The sequence below is a fragment of the Rutidosis leptorrhynchoides genome, chromosome 2, assembly GCF_046630445.1.
Source record: "Rutidosis leptorrhynchoides isolate AG116_Rl617_1_P2 chromosome 2, CSIRO_AGI_Rlap_v1, whole genome shotgun sequence".
In the NCBI taxonomy this organism is placed as follows: domain Eukaryota; kingdom Viridiplantae; phylum Streptophyta; class Magnoliopsida; order Asterales; family Asteraceae; genus Rutidosis; species Rutidosis leptorrhynchoides.
In genome coordinates, this window is record NC_092334.1 from 638,488,883 (window position 1) to 638,511,833 (window position 22,951).

Sequence of the window (22,951 nt, forward strand, 5' to 3'; positions counted from 1 at the left end):
TTTATACCTTGTCCTTTCGCCGTCATTACCGGAAAACCTTTTATATCCCTCGACAACATCAACAGGTGCACCAGCAGATCGTTATCCTTTTGGCGAAATCAACAATCAGTATTTTGAAAATCTCGCGGAACTTCTTCCATCATATCTATAATGTCTATCCCTAAGAATTTCATAATCTGAACGTGAAGTTTCTGAAAAACACCCGGGACTATGAAATAGTTCTTGAAATGCTAACGAAGCAGCAAAAACTGTAAACGACTTTAACGGTCAAAAGTTTGATGACAAAGAATAGTAAGGTGGTAAAGCTGAAAAAAAAAATTTGGAACTAGAAAACGGATGAAGCAAAGTATGAAAGAGGCTGTGGATAAATCACAGGGACTGAACCTGCTCTCAAAGAATACAAACGATTCCGTACCTGCTGAAACCGTCAGTAAGAACCCTACTCTTTATTCAAAACCTTGCCCGGATGATATTTTTCATCATCATCTTATCTTAGATATTATAAGATATCTTCATATCATTCGTTATACATATTTTTCATATTTCTGGAGATATTTTTACAACTATTCCTATCTGCCATCATTTATCTCTCCGTAACATCTGCGTTACAATATAAAAGAAACTGTGTTAATTTCTAAATTCTGAAACCTCCGAGATTAAAATATAAATGATTTGAAGTAGTGTTGGGAACTGATGCATGAATTAGTATAATATAATGAAACTTGATCAACTTCATTATATTACAGTAAGTCATGTTAAGTTTCTAATAGAATGTGATGATTCACAGTACCGTCATCATGTGCCATGTTACACGGCTCTTACATTCTATCAAGTCTCCAAACATATTAGATCGTATCACCTTGATAGTTCTATTTTTCCGGAATATTCGAGTAATTTAACGAATCAAGATCGTGCCATTACAATTTCATTCTAAAACCAATAGCTAGGTTCATTCCAAATTTCCTACCTACAAATTTCGGACCATTGTTCGCTTGGCTCGAGGACAGGAAGAAGAAACGAAGGGACAAAACCTCAGAATAGAAATAGGAACATAAACCACAGCAAATAAGAGAGAGCATTAACTGTGGATGACAATGATTTTAAGGGACGGGAGTAGGAACATCGAAATATAAGGGAAGGTATAAAACCTAACAACAACCCCGAAACTACAAACCGTGCATATCAATACGTATTGCAACGTAAAGGCACGGGAGAATTAAAAACATTATAATTCCAAGGAAAGGATAAAAGAGAATAGATTCTTCTGGTGATAGATGAAAAAGAAGAATGAAAGATATGAAAGTTAGAAATATAACAAGGATTAGAATGGGATGGAGCATATTAGCGAATGTCTTAAAGTAGGAACTAAAGAGAAAGAATAGAAGATGTGGGAAGAAAGAAAGGGAAGGAGGTAAATTTATAGTGAAATATTCGACAAAGAAATCAAAACAGATTGCCGCGTTAAATCAAAGAAGATCCTGATCGCCGCAAAACTAAATCTTATTACATAAGATTTTCTTTAAAACCCTTAAATCCCGTAAATCGATCATAATCACGTCATCGGTTACAACAATTCTATATTTACTCATTTCACTCTTTTGTGATAGCTTCGCTCGTGCGTCTCACATAACCGAATCGTTTTATCTAAATCTTTCAATAATGATAAAATTTCATTATTACCTCATATTCGTCATGAAAACATTCCTATTGTTATTTATGACAACCTCTACCAAATTTCGAGGACGAAATTTCTTTAACGGGTGGGTACTGCAACGACCCGGAAATTTTCGACCAAATTTAAACTCTAATCTCTATATGGTTCCGACACGATAAGCAAAAACCCTAAAGTTGACCCGCACTTTTTCGATCGTTCTATACTTATAAGATTAATATTTACATAAATTAAACCTTACCAACATGATAAGCAATCCAAATTGTTGAGACTTATGTTTTCGAAAAGAGTTTTACACAACGTTTGACCGTCTAGTTTGACCGATGATATCACGAACTATACAATATATGATAATTATACGTTTGTGTATATATATGTATATATACATATTTAACATGATCTAAGAATGTTTTAATATCTCATTTTGTATTAATAACAATAAGTTATAAGTATATTTTGAAACTACTAACTTAAGTTTTCAAAACGATAACCATACGTAACGTTATTTGACTTAAATACTTATGACCTATAATGTTTATACATATATCGTATAAGTAATGTATTTAATCACTTTTAAAGACTTAAATACATAAAACAATATAAGTATATTTATAAAAGATAGCTATATTTGAATCCTCGTTCCGTTTTCTCAAAGATTTCTATACGTATACCTAGGGTATATGTACCCGTATCATACGCAGCTTCTAGATGTATTTACTATTGGTATATACCAATAAAAATCTGCTCCTTAGCAGCCTTAAATGATTAAGAAACATGTGGAACCAACCATTTGTCAAGTAGCATGAATTATTTAGCAAGAAAACAAAGTTAGGTATTTTTTTTCCTTTATAACCTAAAAACGTTTTTATGCATGCACACCATTTCTTCACCCCATTTTCATATACTTACACTTCCATTTCTCTCTCAAAATACTCTTAACTTCATACTTGATCATCTCCAAGCATTTTCCGCATCATTTAGCTTCAAAAACCTTACTTAAACACCATAAGAAAACCATACAAAAACACTTCAAGAAATCCTTCCAAGAACACAAACTTACTTCCAATCTTTCATCCAATTACATCACCCTTTTGGTTCTAGCTTTTTACTCCTCTTTTACAGAAACCTTGTCCAAGGAACTTGAGGTAGTATCTATGTTCATAACCTTATTCGATTCATATATATATAGCTATCATATTTTGTGGTATACAATTTTAACAACAAGAACATAGTTTGAAAGTTTTCAAACTTGTTTGCAAACTAAATAGATCCTTCTAACTTAACTTTTAAAATACTTCAAGACCTGTAATATAACTTAAATATATGCTAACTTAACAAGGTATAACTTGGTTTTTCAAAGAATATCTTAAAAACTGTTTTTACGACGTCGGAGTGTAACCGGGGACTGTTTTGGGTTGGATAATTAAAAACTATCTTAAACTTTGAATTGGAGGTTTATGTTCTGGAAAAATGATTTTTACTATAAATATGTTAACACATAGAAATTTCATGATTTAATTCAAAGTATAAGTATTTTTAGAAAAATGGTCATTAAGTATTATTTTTTTGTAACAAAAATGTTTAACTTCATAAGTTTCACTAAAGTTTCACCTATGCCGTGTGATTTTGAATACAAACCAAGGTATTTTCAGTTCATAGTCTTAAAGAGGGACTCGATCCAAGGAGATGGCAAGTTGAATCAACGAAAACGGATTTGTAACGAAGAAACTATGACCGAAACAAAATTGGTTATCCTAGACTTGTTTAACTTCGGGATTAATTGGGAAAAATTAAATAAATCACATATTTCTAAGATAACATGATATTTTATATATATGTACTTATAATTCAATTTTATATGGTTCAGGATCACCCGTAAACAACACGAGAAGATTAATCATAAGATCCCATGTTTGTACGCAACACGTTATTTGACAACACCGGTACTTTATGTACGCAACACGTCATTTGACAACACCGGTACCGTGGGTCAAGATTAATCTCGACCAATACATATACGATGGGGTTTTATTTATTTCGTTGGGGGTTTTATTTATTTCATTGCGGGTATATTAAACATCTAAAAATGAACCATTAAAATTGAATTACTAACAACGAGCTGCTAACTACGGACTAAGGAATTATTCAAAGTATTAAAAGTATAACAAGTATATATATGTGACGTTTGTTTAAAAAGAAAAGGTATTGATATATTATATATGGATAGGTTCGTGATATCAACCGGAGACCAAGTCAAATTATATATATCTTCAAGACGAAAGTGAGTATATAGTCCCACTTTTAAACTCTAAATATTTCGGGATGAGAATACATGTATTTTATGTTTTACGTTATGGACACAAGTAACTGAAAAATATATTCTACGTTGAGTTGTACCACTGGCATACTTCCCTGTAGCTTGGTAACTAATATTTACAGCGGTATTGTAAACGCGAATCCTGTTGATAGATTTATCGGGCCTGACAACCCCAACCGGACTGGACGACCAGTATTCAACGGTTGCACAGTACTTCGTTTCGTGACTACACTTGGTACAGTGTAGTAAGATTTCATATTAAAGGGAATATGCGACGTGATTAATTGTTAAGTATGGTTACCAAGTGCTCAACCACTTAGAATATTTTTATTAAAATGTTTATATATGAAATCTTGTGGTCTATATTTATATCGCTGTCGACATTAAACCTATATCTCACCAACTTTATGTTGACATTTTAAAGCATGTTATTCTCAGGTATGAATTAAGTCTTCCGCTGTGCATTATCTCGTACTAAGGATACTACTTGAGGCCATTAAGGACTTATATCATAAGGCGTTGCATTCGAGTCATTGAAGTTCATAGAGACTATTATTAAGTAAATGGCGGTTTAGGTCATTTGAATATTATGAAATGTCAGGCGAATATGTCAATTATGGGTGTAACTATAGATTGTCTTTTAAGAATAAATGCAACGTTTGTAAGATGTATCATATAGAGGGCAAGTACCTCGCAATGTTATCAACTATTGTAATTCGTTTGTAATCAATATGGACAACGTCCGAATGATTAGTTTCGGATCCTTTCAGTTTCCACTCTCAATACTCGCTGTTAATCGCAACACCCTCGTAAACATCAATCCTAGGATTCAATACTTTGAGGTGCGCGAAATTATTATGGGAGATTCATCTCACCTGGAGTCGGCCATTCTTTATAACCCATGATTTGCATTCTTTTCATCCGCACATAAATTTAAGAATATGGATGAATCCTAGATTTTCTCGCTCATTGTACAAGGAAGTTCCTTCTCGTTGAAATATCACACCTTTCGTACGTCTTCCTTTCGGAAATGTAATGAAAATTTACTATTGAAGTCCATGATCCTCGTTATCCTTTTTTGAAGGAATTGTCTTAAACATCTTTACCGCCGATATGACTACTCTATATATTTCTTCCTTTGTTGGTCGTAACTATATCTCATTCGTCCTAGTTCATCCCCTTGGGAAGCTCCTGTTTTGTTTGTTAAGAAGAAAGATGGTTCGTTTCATTTGTGTATTGATTATCGCGAGTTGAACAAGCTTACAGTTAAAAATCGTTACCCTCTTCCGAGAATTGATGATCTGTTCGATCAGCTTCAAGGTTCGTCTGTATATTCTAAGATCAATCTTCGTTCTGGTTATCATCAACTGCGTGTTAAATAATCTGATGTTTCGAAAACCGCATTTCACACCCGTTATGGTCATTACGAATTCCTTGTTATGCCGTTCGGATTGACAAATGCACCTGCTGTGTTCATGGACCTCATGAACCGTGTGTGTAGACCCTATCTGGACAAATTCGTTATTGTTTTCATCGATGACATCCTGATTTATTCCAAGAGTGATGAAGAGTACGAAGAACATTTGAAGTTAGTGTTTTATTTGTTGAGGAAAGAAGAGTTGTACGCTAAGTTCTTTAAGTGTGATTTCTGGTTAAGAGAAGTTCAATTCCTTGGATATATTGTTAGTAAACAGGGAATACAAGTTGATCCTACCAAGATTGAGGCAATTGAGAAGTGGGAAATTCCAAAAACTCCTACTCAGATTCGTCAGTTTCTAGGGTTGGCAGGTTACTATAGAAGGTTCATTCAAGATTTCTCTCGTATAGCAAAACCTCTTACTGCTTTAACGCACAAGGGGAAGAAGTATGAGTGGAAGGATGAACAAGAGACTGCTTTTCAAACTCTGAAGAAGAAGTTGACTACCGCTCCGATATTGTCACTACCTGAGGGTAATGATAATTTTGCTGTCTATTGTGATGCTTCGCATCAGGGCTTTGGCTGTGTTTTGATGCAGCAAAAGAAATTCATTGTTACGCGTCACGTCAGCTGAAGATTCACGAGCAGAATTATACAACCCATGATTTAGAGTTGGGATCTGTCGTGTTTGCGCTTAAGATTTGGAGACATTATCTTTATGGGGTCAAAAGTACAGTGTACACTGATCACAAAAGTCTTCAACATATCCTTGATCAGAAACAGTTGAATATGAGACAACGAAGATGGGTTAAGACGTTGAATGATTATGATTGCGAACTTTTATATCATCCGGGGAAGGCCAATGTGGTGGCCGATACGTTAAGTCGTAAAGAAAGGGCTGAACCTCGCAGGTTTAGAGCCTAGAATATGACAATTCGAACTAACCTCGCTAGGAAGATTCTTGAGGCACAACAAGAAGCCTTAAAGGAGGAGAATTTTGTGAACGGGAAAGTCAGAGACATGGCTAAGAAGTTTGAGGTACGAGCAGATGGTACTAGATACTTTGCGGGACGTCTTTGGGCTCCAAAATTTGGAGATCTGCGACAACTTGTTTTGGATGAAGCTCATAAGTCTAGGTACTCTATCCATCCTGGATCAGGAAAGATGTATCATGATCTTAAGGAGCTATATTGGTGGCCTAATTTGAAAGCTGATGTGGCTACGTATGTGGCTAAGTGTTTGACATGTGCTAAGGTTAAATCTGAACATCAGAAACCGTCTGGCCTTTTCGTGCAACCTGAGATTCCCGAGTGGAAGTGGGAAGGTATTACGATGGATTTTATTACGAAGTAACCAAGAACTGTGGGTAGTTATGATATCATTTGGGTGATTGTTGACCGACTCACAAATCAGCTCATTTCTTACCGATTAAGGAAACGGATTCGATGGAGAAGCTTACTCGTCTGTACTTGAAGGAAATTGTTTTAAGAAATGGTGTTCCTGTGTCTATTATTTCAGACCGAGACAGTCGATTTATATCAAAGTTTTGGCAACCCTTACAGGAAGCTTTGGGAACTAAATTGGATATGAGCACCGCTTATCATCCGCAGGCGGATGGTCAGAGTGAAAGGACCATTCAAACGTTAGAAGACATGTTGCAAGCGTGCGTTATTAATTTTGGTAAAGGTTGGGATAGATATTTGCCACTGGCTGAATTTTCTTATAATAATAGCTATCATGCAAGTATTAAAGCCGCACCGTTTGAAGCTCTGTATGGTAGAAAGTGTAGGTCTCCTATCTGTTGAGATGAGATTGGGGATGCTCAACTCACAGGCCCAGAAATTATTCATGAGACTACCGAGCAGATGGTACAGATTAAAGAAAGACTGAGAACTGCCAGAAGTTGGCAAAAGAGTTATGCCGATAAGAGAAGGAAAGATATAGAATTTCAAGTTGGTGACCGTGTTATGTTGAAGGTATCACCTTGGAAAGGTGTGGTACGTTTTGGTAAGAGAGGGAAGTTGAATCCTCGATTTGTTGGACCGTTTGAGATTACTGAGAGAATTGGACCTGTGGCTTATCGTTTGAAATTGCCACAAGAACTCAGTGCTGTTCATGACGTTTTTCATGTATCAAATTTGAAGAAGTGTTTGGCCGAGGCCGATGAGACCATTCCTCTTGAGGAGCTTCATGTTGATGAACAACTCCATTTTATTGAGGAACCTGTTGAAATTATGGATCGAGAGGATAAGACTCTCAAGCAAAGTAGAATTCCTATTGTCCGAGTGAGATGGAATGCTAGACGCGGACCCGAGTTCACTTGGGAACGTGAAGATCAGATGAGGCAGAAGTACCCGCATTTGTTCCCAGATGTCGAGTCAACCCCTGCACCTACTTAAATTTCGGGACGAAATTTCCGTAACGGGAAGGTACTGTCACGACCCTACTTTTTCCGTTATCTTTTACCGTTTATTATTTAACGCCCGTTAATTATTATTCGTGCCACGTCATTTCTATGATCTATATTATTATTTTAGTAATAATATATTAATTATTATGTGTTATGTGAATATTCGTATTCATATTTTAGATTGTACGTTTCTACGTGTCGTGGATTTCTATCCGGTGAATCTTTTCGGTTTTCAAACCAACGGTAAAACTTTTGGGATTTTTAAATCCAAATTATTTTAAATATGATATTTTGATGCCATATAATTATATATAGTGTTTATATATTTTATTCGTCGCGTATTCGTTATCTCTTAATAATTAATCGCGTAGTAGCGTTTTCGCGTTTCGGGCTTCGATCGGGCGTTGGGGCTAAAAGCAATTCAACATTTAAAATAATTAGGCCATGAGGCCCACCCCCATGCACCCATTCAGCTGAACCCTTGTAGAGGGGGGAAGCCTTGCTTTTGTTTTTGTCATTTCTCATTTACACTTCAATTTCATTTTCCATTTCATTAAACCCAGCATTTTATTTTTCTCTCATCTCTCCATCTTCCTTTCATTCATGGCCGCCACCATAATCATCATATACATCATCATCTTCCATTAAAATCAAGCTTGGAATTTAGGGCTTTTAACATCAACGGATTCCTCTCGTTCTCCTCTACACGTTCATATCACTTGATTCTCGATTAGGGTATAAACCCTAACCCTAGCTTTTTGATTTTTTTACATAATATTTCTGTTTTTAATGTTTATTATGATAGTATAGTACTTGTGGATTGTTGGATTATTGATTGTATCCTTAGAATCACTCGTTATTACATGTTTTCGGTTTGATTGATTGTGGACAGCAGACTAATCGACCTTTTCAGTAAACTAAACTTATGTTTTTGTTAAATTAAAGTGTCTAGATGTGTTCCTCTCATCAATACATTTATTTTAGACTCTGGATTCATGTTATTTCGATTCCCGGAACTTAAGTTATGATTAAAATGGTGTTTTCATGGAATCACATTATAAAAACGAATGTGTTCAGGTTTGTTCCGACTTTGTGACCATTTTTGGAGTCTCTAGGGTTTACTAGTTTGTTAGGATTGATGATTGGATGAACATTCATGTTCGGGTCATCGAAATCCGAGCCACGGATCACCCGTTATGACTAAAACATGATTTTGAACGGATTAAAGCTCCAAGTTGATATATGGCTGATGGTCATGACTTGGTAGCTGTTCTTGAGGTGTTCTTGAGTGCACTAATGTGTTGGGTGGTTTGGTTAGGCGGAGATATATATAAGACTCCCTGAAAACCGATATCCGGGGCTCAAGTTATGACCCGGTGAACTTTTAATTAAAACTTATGGTTATAAAACTTGACTTATGACATAAATAATGATTTTCATTATCATTAAATTACTTATGATATAAAAGTGATTAATTAAATTTAAGACTTATGATATACATATTTATTATATTATAATTAATTACATTTTGATTAATGAAACTTTTAATTAAACTTATGATTAATAATACTGTTATTATTAATGAATAATACTTATGGTAAGTATTAAACTTATGTTATGAGATTATTATAATAAGACTTATAATAAAGATTAATTAATTATTTAATTATTATAAGGCTTAGTTATAGTTATTCTTTAATTATAATTCAATTATTAAATACTTATGATTTAATAATTTTAATTAAAACTTATGATATGATTAATAATTCATTATTAATTAATAATACTTATGATATGAAAAAAAAATTATTATTAATTAATAATACTTATGCTATGATTAATATTTAATAAATTAATTAAATACTTATTTATATTAACTATATCATTTCAACTTATGTTAACTTTAATAATTCATTTTAATTTAATTAAACTTATAATATGACATGATTATACATATATGACTTTAAATAACATTATAACTTATATTATTAATATAATTTATACTTTAAAATTCATTGTTGACTATCTTTGACCATTGTTGCGAAAACCGTTTAGTCTAAAAGCGTCGGGAAGCGATAGATCTTTAACGCAAAAACGTAAAATCTGGACAGAAGCTGAACGGCCTTATGCGCGCCGCGCACAAGGAGGGTTGGGCGCCGCGCACAATATCTGTATAAAAAAAATTATTCCGCGTTTTTGGTTGGACAACGAGTTGGGTTGTTACATGATTATACATATATGACTTTATATACCATTATAACTTATATTATTAATATAATTTATACTTTAAAATTCAATGTTGACTATGTTTGACCAAGGTTGACTTTTGAGTTGACTTTGACTTTTGTTGACTTTCTAATTAAGGAAACTTTCCTAACTTATAAACATCCCAAAAATAGCAACTTTCTAAATATGGAAACATTCTAAAAATAGAAACTTTCCTAAAATATAAACTTTCCAAAAATAGAAACTTTCCTAAAATAGAAACTTTCCAAAAATGAAAACCTGCTAAAAATAGAAACTTTCTAAAAATAGAAAGTACGTGTCCTTACACTGTTCTGATCAAACCGAAGCATATTAAGTGTTGTTCTATGTCTACTTGCAATAAGTACTATAGCTATCATACTAAGACTTGACCTAAGTTAATTATTTATATCGACCTGCTTTATTTATAGGTCGGCGTTGTGATCATTCTTGATTACTTTACTTCGTGCAGTTCACTTTTTCTGTGATATTTCTTCATTTTCGTTAAGGTGAGTGATAGTCCCATTTTTCTATTTTATATCTTTTAGGATGAATACATGCATTTTTTTTTATATTGGACACAAGTGAAAGTTGGTTTAAGTTCTTCATTGTGAGTTGAATGAAAATATTCCCTAGTCTGGTAACTGTAATCACTGGTTTCTACTGGTGAACGCGAATCCTTTGGATAGATCTATCGGGTTTGACAACCCCATTTCGTGCTAGTCGCGCTAGCAATTTTTGAAGACGGAATATATTAGTACTTCGTAATTATTTGAAGATACACTTGTTCAGTGTATATTGTGTTTGGTAAGGGTGGAATTGGTTAAGTGGTTACCAGGTGGCTCACGGGTTAATGGAATAATGTTTTATATGTTTTCGAGCATATAATTTTTGTGGTCCAAAATAAGGCTTTATGTTTTCAAACATAAATTTTTACGGTTTAAATTAAATATTGTTTGCAATATTAAACCTATAATTCACTCAACATTTTTGTTGACAGTTACTCGCATGTTTTATTCTGGGGTTCATGATTGATTACTTCTGCTGTGCTTAGAGAGTCTGCATATTTATGATGGCAGCTTTTGTTAAACATTAACTTGCATTCTATTTTGATACATTAAATTATGAGTGTTTGTTGACTTTGTTTTGGTCAACTTTTGGTTAAGAATTTGTGTGTGGTTTTTCTAAACTTACATATTTTGGTAGGTTTCCTTTATAGGAAATCATTTTTAAATAAAGAATGCAAGGTTATTTATCAAATTCATATAGAGTTATGATCAAGCTGTGGGACCAAGATAACGATGGTCGTCAAGTGTACTTTGACGGGTCGTTAAAATTATCATGTTCTCGAGAAACTCCCATGCTTCGTCTGTGGTTTAGTTCATCAGATTTCCTTAAGTTGCTGCATCGATCGTTGTCCTATGATTTACCGTAAGACCATTGTAGAAGGTACATATTTGGGCTGACCGTTCTAACTTGTGATTAGGACATTTCTTCAGCAGGGTTTTGAATCGCTCTCATGCGGTGTAAAGAGATTCATCATAACTTTGTTTAAAGTTAATGATGTCATTTTTAAGCTTGGTTTGTTTAGAAGGAGGGAAATATTTGGTTAGGAATTTAGTGGCCATCTCCGTCCATGACGTGATGGAATCTTTTTCCAATCCTTCAAACTATGTTTGTGCATGATGAGTGAGAGAATAGGGGAACAAGTATAGCCGGACTATATCTTGTCCTATCCCTGGCTGTTTATAGGAGTTCGAAAGAGATATGAATTTAACAAGGTGAAAGTTAGGATCATCATTCGGTAATCCATGAAATTGACAGCCATTTTGGATGAGCTGTATAATATGATTTTTTAACTCGAATGAGTGTCTTTGAATCTCTGAGAATCTGATTGGTCCTCCTCGACCTTCAATCGAGGGTTTGGTGTTTTCTACTAGAGTAACGCGTAACGCCATTCGATTTCTGATTCGTTCTTCTTTGCGTGCTTTAGAGATTATTACGTCTGGATCAGGTACGAATAACAACGGCCCTGGTTTAGATTGGATTTGGGTCATACACTGAGTATGCCCTCTTGTTTTAAATTTTAAGTAGATAAGCTAAGTTCCTAAATTAGTCTAAAAGCAATCTAAGGTAATTATCCTAGGTTTAATTAGGTTTTTGGTCCTTGCTACTGATTCCCTGGTATTTTCATAACAGAGCTTTGCGCTAACTATTTAGCAAACCAAGTGGCTAGGCAACTACGGAGAGGCATGATCCTTTTGGTTCCAATATAATTGGAGACTGTTCGGAAAATCCAACAACCAAGTCCGTGTATAATTGTCTTTCTTAGACACCACTAAATGCTTGCAAATAGGTTTGATAAAAGTAGTATTGTCTGATACCAGTTTGCCGGCAGCGACGCCAAAAACTCACTCCCTCCTGATATGCGGAACGTACGGTTTTATTTATGCAGTGTCGTTAGGCCGCCAGACGCCAAAATCAGCTATCGGGAGAGGAGGTAATAGTTTTAAATTTATATTTAGCGGAGCCTAAATCGTACTACTCCTTATTATGGTAAGTAAGGGAAGTATGACCTAGGGTCATTTTTTAAGATATCAGTAGAATCGAACCTATAATTAAAGCTTAAGATAATCCTAAAGTGAAGGAGTAGTGGTTTATTACCTAATTTTGGGTTTTCTAGTTTATAAGATAAAGTAAAGTAAATGCGATAAAATCTTTAATTCGGATAAGGTTAAAACAAGTGCACACTATGGTTTCATCAGTTACTTTACCGAGATTATGGAATGCTGGCTCATGAATAGGTAGTGACCTTGTATTCATTACACTAGTCCTAAACGCCCCTGTCATAAGACATGTCACTGCGTAATGCGTTAGGCTTGAAGATTCTGAATAGACAGCAACGTCCCTTACCCCCGACGCCCGTGCAGTCTGACTACAGGCATACACGTTCAGACGGCTCATCCAATTGAGCGACTCGGTTGGGTGACGTATTAACATTCCACAAAGGTCTAAACTTTCTTAAGCATAATAGAATACAGGGTGTGCCGTATTCGAGAGACGTGACGTGTTTCGATGCTTTTGTTAATGATTGGGTTTAAAAAGATAGTTAGGCCCTTAAAAAGAGTTCAACCATAAAGAACACCAAGGCCAAGTCAGGTTTGACTTCCATGAACAGGTTCGGTTATCCTAACGGTCCAATCCTTTATGTGTTTAAACAAACAGTTCCTTAATTAACTAAGAGTCCCTCAAGTGGGGTGCAATGCTTGAGACTGCGTTATGGTGAAGTGTACTAATCAGCACTGACCGGGTTCCATGGCCTTACTTAGCAGAGGTACAGCTAACCGTTGTGCTTCATTGTGCACGTACGAAGTTTATATACTTGGTGACTACACTAGCATGGTCTAGGACCAACAATGTACTATGGGTCTGGTTAGATGTTTCACTACGAAAGAGTCCTCAGTCGGAATCCAAGGCTCGGTAGACTTACTACAAATGGTGTGCCTCAGTCAAACTTACGTTGTATCCGATAGACTTCTCTTACCAAGGGGTGACACAAATAGTGTAATCTGAATCGGGGTTCGCGACTTCCCAATAACAGAGCCGATAACTACTACATCATAGCATTTCAACAACATACACAAACCATAATATTATTTCGGCATTATAACTAACTACATCATAGCATACACTAAAAGATAACTACTCGCTAATCATGGCAACAATATTACAAAGCATAATAATGAACGACATAATGTAAAGACAAAGGATAGAAGTACCAGTAGATTAAACGAGTTCCGAATACAAAAAGTGACAACTTCAAACTCCAGACCTCTCCTAATACAATCTTCGGCGTTCTTCTCCGGGTACTAGGTTTCCCGCACGGAGTCGAAGACCTTAAAAGTATAACTAATATTGTAGAAATATAGAGAGAAGTTTTTTAAAGTGTGTGTAAAAATGGATGACAAAAGCCCTTTAAATAGAATTGAAAATTGCTTGCATACGGCTGGCAAGCCGTATGGCAGGCCGTTTGAGCTGGCAAGCCGTTTGTTGTGCCTGTTTGCCCAGGCCGTATGGCAGGCCGTTTTTCACACTGGCAGGCCGTATGGCCTGCCCTGGTCAGCTTGTTTTCACTGGATCGTACCTTGATTTCCTTGATCGTAGCTTGGTTTCTCGTCTTTCACCGTTTTCGCTCTAGAATCTTCGTTTTAGCTCCAATTCTCTTGTTTCTTTTTGCATCATCTTCGTAATTACTTATTCTTCAATTTCTTCTGAAAAAGTGGGTATTTTACCGATAAAGCTTGGAACTTTATAGTTGTTAGGCCTCAATACCGGGGTGAAAACGCACTTTTTAGCCGATATCATTTGCCCATTCTGACACCTAACTTATGTAATGTATAAATTAAAGTTGTTTGAACTAATCAAGTATTGGAAATGTTTTGTAAATATAATTATGGTATCGTTGTTATCAATATTAATGCGTTATATGAAAGGAAAAAAAAATTCGGGTCGGTAAAATGACGAGTTGGGTCGTTTCAATCCGTACGACCCAAATGTCATCCGTACGGATCAAGGGGCTCGTTCGTGCAAGTGAGGGCACCCCTCGTACGAAATGACCTGTCAGTTTGATTGAATAATTTGTGATTCTTTTGTATTAATCTAATCTGTTGTTGGTATGCTTAGATTTTGTCAATTGTTATGGGATACTAGTTATGAATCTGTGTTTGTGCCCAAATGTTGTATGCTTGTTAAATTATGCTATATTTCCAATGCATAAGAATGTGGCTTTTGTATAGAATCGGTGGTTATCTCGACCCGTTTTAAGTAATTATGTATAATCTTTACTTAGGATTCAAAGTATCATTGGGATGTCATTGCTAATTTGGTTGTATCATTCTTATGTGAGAAAGACAAAGAAAAGACTCATTAAAACTACTACATTTCTTGATATTTAGACCTTTGCATTTAGACGTGTTTATAAGGGACACGTCTACAAAAATCTATGGAACAACATAACATGATTATAACACATCCAAATAGCAAGTTTTTGTTCTGAAAAAAATTATTTAAAACACGTCTACATAAACTTGTTTAACACGTCTAATAAAAAATAATTGTTTAACAAGCCTACCTCCTTTCAACACCATAACAAAACACATCTTAATATGTCTAGTGAATTAGTCGGTAACAATTTTCTTATCGTAAATTATCTCCAAAATAATAACTATCCTCATAAATCCCACAATTATCTCCTAAAGATGTGATAGACATTTAATAAAAAAAACCGCCATTACCACTATAAAAGTCTGTTTCTGATATGGTTTTTAGATATGTACTAAGGGGCTGATTACATTTCACTTAATAATCTGTTTTTGTATAGCTCTTAATTCAGTAAGTAATATTGTTGTTTCATTGCCACTTAATCTGAAAATTTGTCTGTTTCTAAGAGGTATAGAATCAGGCACTTCTTCTCATGAAGAGGCGGATGAAAAAGAGGCAAATTCAAAAAGAAAAAAAAAGATTCTACGGTTATGGTTTATGACAGTACATGATACTTTGAACTCTACTATTAATGGTAAAATTGTTCTTTCGAGAAGCTAATAGCTTTTTTACTCTTATCGTGCTCATCTTTCTTATTTGTGTCCTTTCTATTTGCAGGTAGGAGAATACCATGAAACATACAAGATCATAATTTATTTTTAGGTCACAAACAACATATATTTTTAATATGTGTTTTGATCTCACTCTAATCAGATTATTTTCTCTTTTTGTGTAGATCATCTAGGGATTAGGGATTAGGGATTATTAAGGGCTTGCTGCTACCTCAATCACAAATGTTTGAGATTGATTTCTATTCATTTCAGTTGATATGGTGACCTCTTTAGAGCATGCAAATCTTAAATTCTTTGTTCATTATATTTTCATGTTGGATTTGCGGGTATTGGTGGTCTCACGGTAACATAGTTTATCATTTTCAGCCTTCACCATAATTTACAGACTACGCTTGAGGATATATATAGTTTTGGTTAATCTTGTTGACAAAGGATCAAAATATTTAAACAATCAGATTTATGATTTTTCCAAGAAGTTTTTTTGTAACTATACATATGTATATAGTTGTTTCAAGTAATAAAATGAATTTGTCTTATTTATAAGCTCCCACTCTTTGTCATTTTGATGTATTCTGATGTATTTTGATGTTAAATTGTGTTCAGATCATGTAAGAGGTCTAATTATAAAGGTGTTAACATGTCTAGTTACGCTAGAGCTCGCCGACTCCCTGTAGACGGTCCTAATCAGTAGCAGATCTAGGATAGTGGTCACTGGTGTCACCGGTTAAAATCTCAAAAACATTTTCTAATAGATGGGTTATTTCAATAGTGTGACACAAAAAAATTTCACTATCCACTGGTATCACTAGTTAAAAATCGTGTATTTCAGTGGTGTCCGTGCAACCACTGGTCACACTATACATCCGCCCCTTGTCCCAATAGAAAAAAGACAAGCAGCTAAGCACCTTATAGACCTTGTTGAACTAGATTACCTGCTAGCGAGAGCGGCTTAGAAAGATAAAGGAGCAAAAACAAGGGTTGTTTGAAAAATAACAAATAAGCTACGCACTACTTATTTTCTACCAGCTTGAAATGCAACTACTCTAGAGAAAGAATAGACGTGTTTATTTTAATAAAAGAGCGGGCACATAAATTTATAAAACGTCTAATTAAGTATATAACACGTCTAATTAAGTGTTTTAGAGCGGTCCAAAGAACACCTCTAAATAGGCTTTTTTGTAGTAATTACAAGAAATCTGAGTACCTTCTTGTGTTGTATTCGGTGAGTGGAATTATATACTGTTATATTATAGAGCAGCAAGTTGTGCTATTGTTGTTATACCATATATTAAGATTTGCCATGAGTTAGAATACTGCCATGTGTTAGATGATTGTTGGTATGTCCGTGTATGTGATTCTATGTGCACTTGTGGTTTGGACCAACTAAGTCAGAAAGGTTGTGTTCAAAAGAGGTCAACCGAGTTAGAAAGGTTTGGTCTAAGTACTACTATCTTTGTAGTATAGTACGGAATGACGCGTGTGTTGCGTCTGGAAGACTATGTTGTTGATTCAGTAGTAAGGATTATCGGTAAACTCTAGCCCGATCAGCTAATGGTTGCATGTCCGCACGAGTTCGCAAATCCTCTTGTTGTTGTAATTGTTGTTATGTGTTAGTAATTGTTATGGCGGATGTATGATTTGATACTGTATGCTTGATCCGTTAGTTAGTTTTATTCACTTAACTTCGTGCTAATCCCCCACATTTTTCCCTGCAGGTTGTTGACTCTTTTGCATGTTAGTTTTTGGCGTAGATGGACCGTTGAAGATATGTTAGACAAATCTGGAACTCTGATGTCGATAAATGTTTTGTAAAACTAGTTGTAAAATGTAACACCAAACTTTGTTAATGTAAATGAGTTGTATTTAACATATAACTGAATGTGGTTTGTTTATTATATTACTTCCGTTGTGATAAAAAAAAATGTACGATATTACACTCTCACCGTGTATCAAGTTTCGATAAGACCAAATATAACACGGCGTTAAATTTAATTCGTCAGACCGCGTGGAAAAATTTGATGCCCCTAACTTCGATAACGAAGCGTCAGGGCTGACGCGCCAGGGGCGTCAGTCAGCATTTTGATGAAAAAAGCCTTTCAGGACAAATGTCGAGCTATGATTGGTCTACGCGTTTTTGACCGTTTCAAAGGGTAATATTACCGTTTATTATTTTTTTTAATTCATTTTTGTATATATATAAATCCATATTAACCATTCATATTTCAAACCAAAAACACATATTTCACAATTCATTACATTCACATTTTATAATTTTAATATTATTTATGGAGTCGTACTTACATTATTTTGTATTCGATTCGGAAGACAAGCTTGTTAAACTTATTCAAGAATTAGAAGATGATCAAGAAACGGTAACAAGAGAAATAAGGGATAGAGGATTCACAAACAACTTCAAGATGATATAATAGACATATTGAAACCTTTCATCGACCTTTCCCACATTGCATTAGTTTTTTCTATGTAATCTCGAGTTTCAAGATGTTTAGTTTATTTTATAGTTCTAATTGTATGTTATCGTGAAATTTTATATGATGGAGAATTTCTATGATTTATCAGTTTATGTCTTTTTTATATTTAATATGTCTTTTATTTACTTGATGTATTTTTTATTTATTTTTTTCAACAGGAAAAAAAAACTAAAAATAAAACTGGTATGACCCTACAAAAATTTGATACTAAAATTTGACATTTAAGGTTAAACATGGTCAAATTCTGACATTGACACGTTATAGGCAGTTTTGCTTTTTTGTCAAAAAAAATACCCCGACTGCCTCCACGTCAAAGTGAGGGTTAAAATGGTCTAACATATTACAACCATTTATCAAAATCACCTATATAATCGACGTGTTAATTTAATTGATCAACAAATTACAACTGTGAAAAAAATTAGTCCTTTGTCAATTAATGGGTACAACAGCGACGAAGGACTAAAAAGCTCCAATGATGGGGGGGATGTTGTATCAACAAGATTAATTGATCATTTTAAAGTGCTTGTTGATATCCCGCATAAGATATGGCATCTTCCGGGCGGTAAGAACTGAACTTAAGTTAACCATAAAATAGAAATTTGTGACCATTGCACTTACAAGCGTTTGAGCTTTTGAATCAATTGAATCTGAATTCGTATTAAGGCTACATGACAAACTGGTGACATCTCGTAATTTTTACGAGTCTTCACTATTTTGATCATATCTCCTTCATAAGGATTCCGATTTAGTTGAATCAAAATTCCAAACGTTTCTTGAGCAATATGCAAAGAACTCCGTCCTTGAAGACAAGAACTATGTTTGATCATATCTCCTAGAAGACAAGAACTCCGTCCTTATAGACATGAACATAGTAATAGTAACAATAGTAGTACCATTAATTACAATGCAGTTTGTTGAGAAATATTCAAAAAAGAGCTCCATGTCTGAAATAAACAAAAATATAATTTCAATCAGTTATTATAGTAGTTGCAAAAACTTGAAATACATCACCAATTGCTCTTAATGAAACATATTTATATTTAGAAAATTTCACCACATTTTTATACATTTTGCACTACCTTGTTAGGAATCCAAAATATTATTATTTTTATGCGTGTTAGGGCTTGTAAGCGGAGATATAAGAAGGCAATAAATGCCATCACCACCCCGTAAAAAGTAAGCGTTGATTCAAATCCACACACTACACACCTTTACTGACACACACATAGCCAATTATATTATTATATTATATAATATACTAATTGACGTAAAATTTTCTGTTTGGCTACAAATCTTTATCGCTGTTTTACTGTTTTCCTCACCCCACATACAAAATACCCGACCCAATTCAAATCCCCTACTCAAACAGTCAAACGTTATCACCAACGACTCTTCCAGAACCTCCTCTATTCATATCCAATTGGGTTTTTAAAACTACTTTCCATGGTTTCATCTACAGATGGTTTTCCGGTAGGTTTCATCGTCGGCTTCATCACCAGCTACATCTCTATCCATTGTTCTTACGATTTACTTTGGTTGTTGCGCTTCCTTTTTGACAGTTAATAAACATCAAATTTACTGGGTATTGACGAAACAATAAGGGTCTGTGCAATCTACAATTTCCTAGGGTTTCAAAGCTTTGCATCGTTTCTCCAATGGCGTCTCATATACTGTAATTTACTTTGGATTCTTACCACTCAGAGTATCACATCCCTTCATTTGGCTTCTTGAATGTGTGTGACTCTTTCTTTCATACTTATTTTCTTTTCAGATTCTTAATTTGTTAAAATCATATTTACCGTCATTTGATTCTATTAAATTTTAAACAGCATGGTTTCTCTTTGAATTTAGAAAAAATAACTATTTTTTTCTTGAATTGTAAATATCACGGGTTTTTAATAATTAGGGGTTTTCACTGCAAATTTTCTTAATTTATAGAAATTATGGTTTCTTTTGATGATCCTCTTAAATTCTTCTATTTTTTCATTCGTAGTGTTACCTTTTCAAATTCGATGTGGGGATTTCTTTTATTAGATTCTTGAAGATAAAGGTTTTTGGTTTTGATAATGATCGTTCCTTATTTGTCACGATTATTTATGTTTAACTACGCAAAATTAACTATGTGTGAGTGAAAAAGGAGATACTTTGATGAGGTTTTATGTTTTACAGGTAAGAAAGATGTTGGTGCGAAATATGGTACAAAACGACGAGTTAAAGTGGATTTTTGACAAGATTTGGGAGTTTGAAAAATGATCAGAAAATTTGTACAGGCGTAAAATACGCCTATTTTGGCGTAAATTACGCCATGACTCAGATACGTGCAGAACAGGAGGGTTATTTTAGGCGTAAAAATATGCCAGGAAAATTTACATGGGCGTAAATTACGCCAGAAGTGGCGTAAATTACGCCAGGCCAAAATTCTGGATGCCGGGAAATACGAAAATTAGCTTTTTGATCAAGTTTTCTAACCCCTATTTAAGGAGAGCTATAGGGTTACGAAACCAACCTTTTTTCCATCAGTTTTGGCAGCAGAAAACATTCCCCAACACCTAAAAACACCATCTAATCACCATTACTCAAGGATTCAAGTCAAGATCAAGGTGCTATTCATCATGCAATCTTCAAGAAATTCATTGATTATCATCACCACCATGCTTGGCTAGTTTTCTAATCTTTATCCTTTCCATGAACAATTAAACCTCCGTCTCATTCCAATAGGCTAGTATTCTATTTTGGGTTGTCCCATTCTGATAGTCCACTTCCATAAATAGAAAGGAAAGATGATATCTCATTGGTGGATTTGGAGAGAGAAGATATTTCATTGGTGGAGAAATGAAGTTAGTGGGATTTCCTAAAACTGCGTGTTTTTTGTCTGTGGACTATTGGAATGAGACGGAGGTAGTATGATTTTATGCAAGATTATGTGATTTGTGATGTTTAATACTTTTGGATTATGATGTTATGAATCAAGTTGATTGTTGATTAATGCAAGTTCTATATTTTGTTATTGCAAGTTAAATTATTGTGATTTAACAGCGTGTTCTTGATCCAACTTAGTGTTAATTAGATTAGGGATAAAGATACTTTGTCTAGATTACATAGTTTAATCCCAAGATAATCGAATTAATGAACTCAAGAAGTCTTGTCTATGAGATTTGATCAACAGTTGATAAACATAATGCTTGTGTGAATGAATACATGTGAAATTGGGATTGTGAAAGGGTAAAGGCTTAATTCTCATTGTTTACATTTCAATCTTTTCAACTGCACTTTAGTTTAAGTTTAAGTTTAAGTAGTGATTAATCCAAGTAGTCTTTAGTTAAACCAACAACTCAATCTGAAAATTGCTTGCTTGTTAACCATAACTTCCCGTGGAACGAATCCTGCTTACCCTAGCTAAGTTAGAGTAATTAGGCTATTTTTGAAACCCCCCACACTTGGCTTTTGCTTGTCCTCAAGCAAATCTGTTTTTGACGACAAGACAACAACACCTAGGTAGTATTAACTCAAACAATTTTTCGCAAGCAAAATTAACTATTAACCAAGATGTAAGGACAATATGGGCCAATCACTCAAAACCTCAAACAACTTTTATCCTCTAATACCTTCAATCATAAACTCCTTTTTACAAAACATTTCCTTAGTTCAACAATTCCTCCGCTAATCATATCATCATAAACCTCAAGCATTTTCCCGAATCATCAAATGGATCAATACTTGGACTAAGTTGAACAATTATATTTCACAGCTTTTATGATCCACATTTACTTTTTAATCAACAATATAAATTCATCTAAGTAACATGTCAAAAGAAACACCAAACGGGTTTAATTACATCCGGAACAATTGCATAAGGGTTAGTCATGACTCAATTAAAAATGGTATAAAACGGTTACGAACGTCGAACCAATCAAACTTTATAAGGTTTAGAAATTTTAACGTAACCCTCATTCGTACAAAGATAAATTAATTTAAATCGGAATGTCAACTATAACTAGAATCGTGCATATGTTTGTGTTTTTGTCCACACTAACTTTTCGATTGGCCAAACTCATGCCCTTGTCTACACTAGTACTAAGTGCATATCTTTTAAGTCCCGACACCAATGAACCCCCTAAGTCTAATTGGAAATACCCCATACCACAAGCTCGGTGAAGTGAATTTTGGTTACATTGCCCATTTATACGAGGCATCACACGAAAGGTGTAGGTACTTTGTAAGGTTATAAGGAGTTTTGCATTCTTGACTTGACATTTCAACGAGAACGAATTTTATGCCTCAGTGGTCCATGCTTTTTAGAGCAATCGTTTCACAATTTTTGGCATACTCTTCTTCTACTCTCTTTTTTCATTATTCATTTTTTTTCCCTATGCCTCAGTGGTCCATGCTTTTTAGAGCAATCGTTTCACAATTTTTGGCATATATAATTTTCAAATTCGTCTCTTTCACTTCCTCCTTTTTCTCTTTTTTTTTTTTTCATGATAGCACACATCATTTATCATATTAAGAACATTTAGGATGTAACAGTGAATATGTGGTGATGGTGACAATGATATATAGATATATGTATGTAATGTGGATAATGGGTGTTGGGTGTGGTGAATATCATTGTCATAGCTTGTGATATAAAGCACCCCCTTTCGACCTTTGCCTAGGGAAGAGTAAACTCTACAAGTGTTGCTTTGGTGACTATCATCATTATTATGCACTTTCGTACTAGTGAGTAAATCGTGGAATCCATTGTGGAACTTCGGAAACCACTCTGAGTCAAACTAATTAAAAAGCCACAA

At 34.5% G+C, this 22,951-nt stretch overlaps 1 long non-coding RNA gene and 1 other non-coding gene across 2 annotated transcripts; both read left to right on the forward strand.

Annotated features, from left to right (window-relative positions):
• The first annotated feature begins 11,533 nt into the window (after positions 1-11,533).
• LOC139895072 (small nucleolar RNA R71) lies at positions 11,534-11,640 on the forward strand. Its single transcript, XR_011775541.1, has one exon. It is a non-coding gene; the product is annotated as a small nucleolar RNA R71 (small nucleolar RNA).
• A 7,847-nt stretch (positions 11,641-19,487) lies between these two features.
• On the forward strand, positions 19,488-21,174 carry LOC139893690 (uncharacterized). The gene is made up of 2 exons (XR_011774669.1): positions 19,488-19,631; positions 19,721-21,174. It is a non-coding gene; the product is annotated as an uncharacterized lncRNA (long non-coding RNA).
• The last annotated feature ends 1,777 nt before the right edge of the window (positions 21,175-22,951 follow it).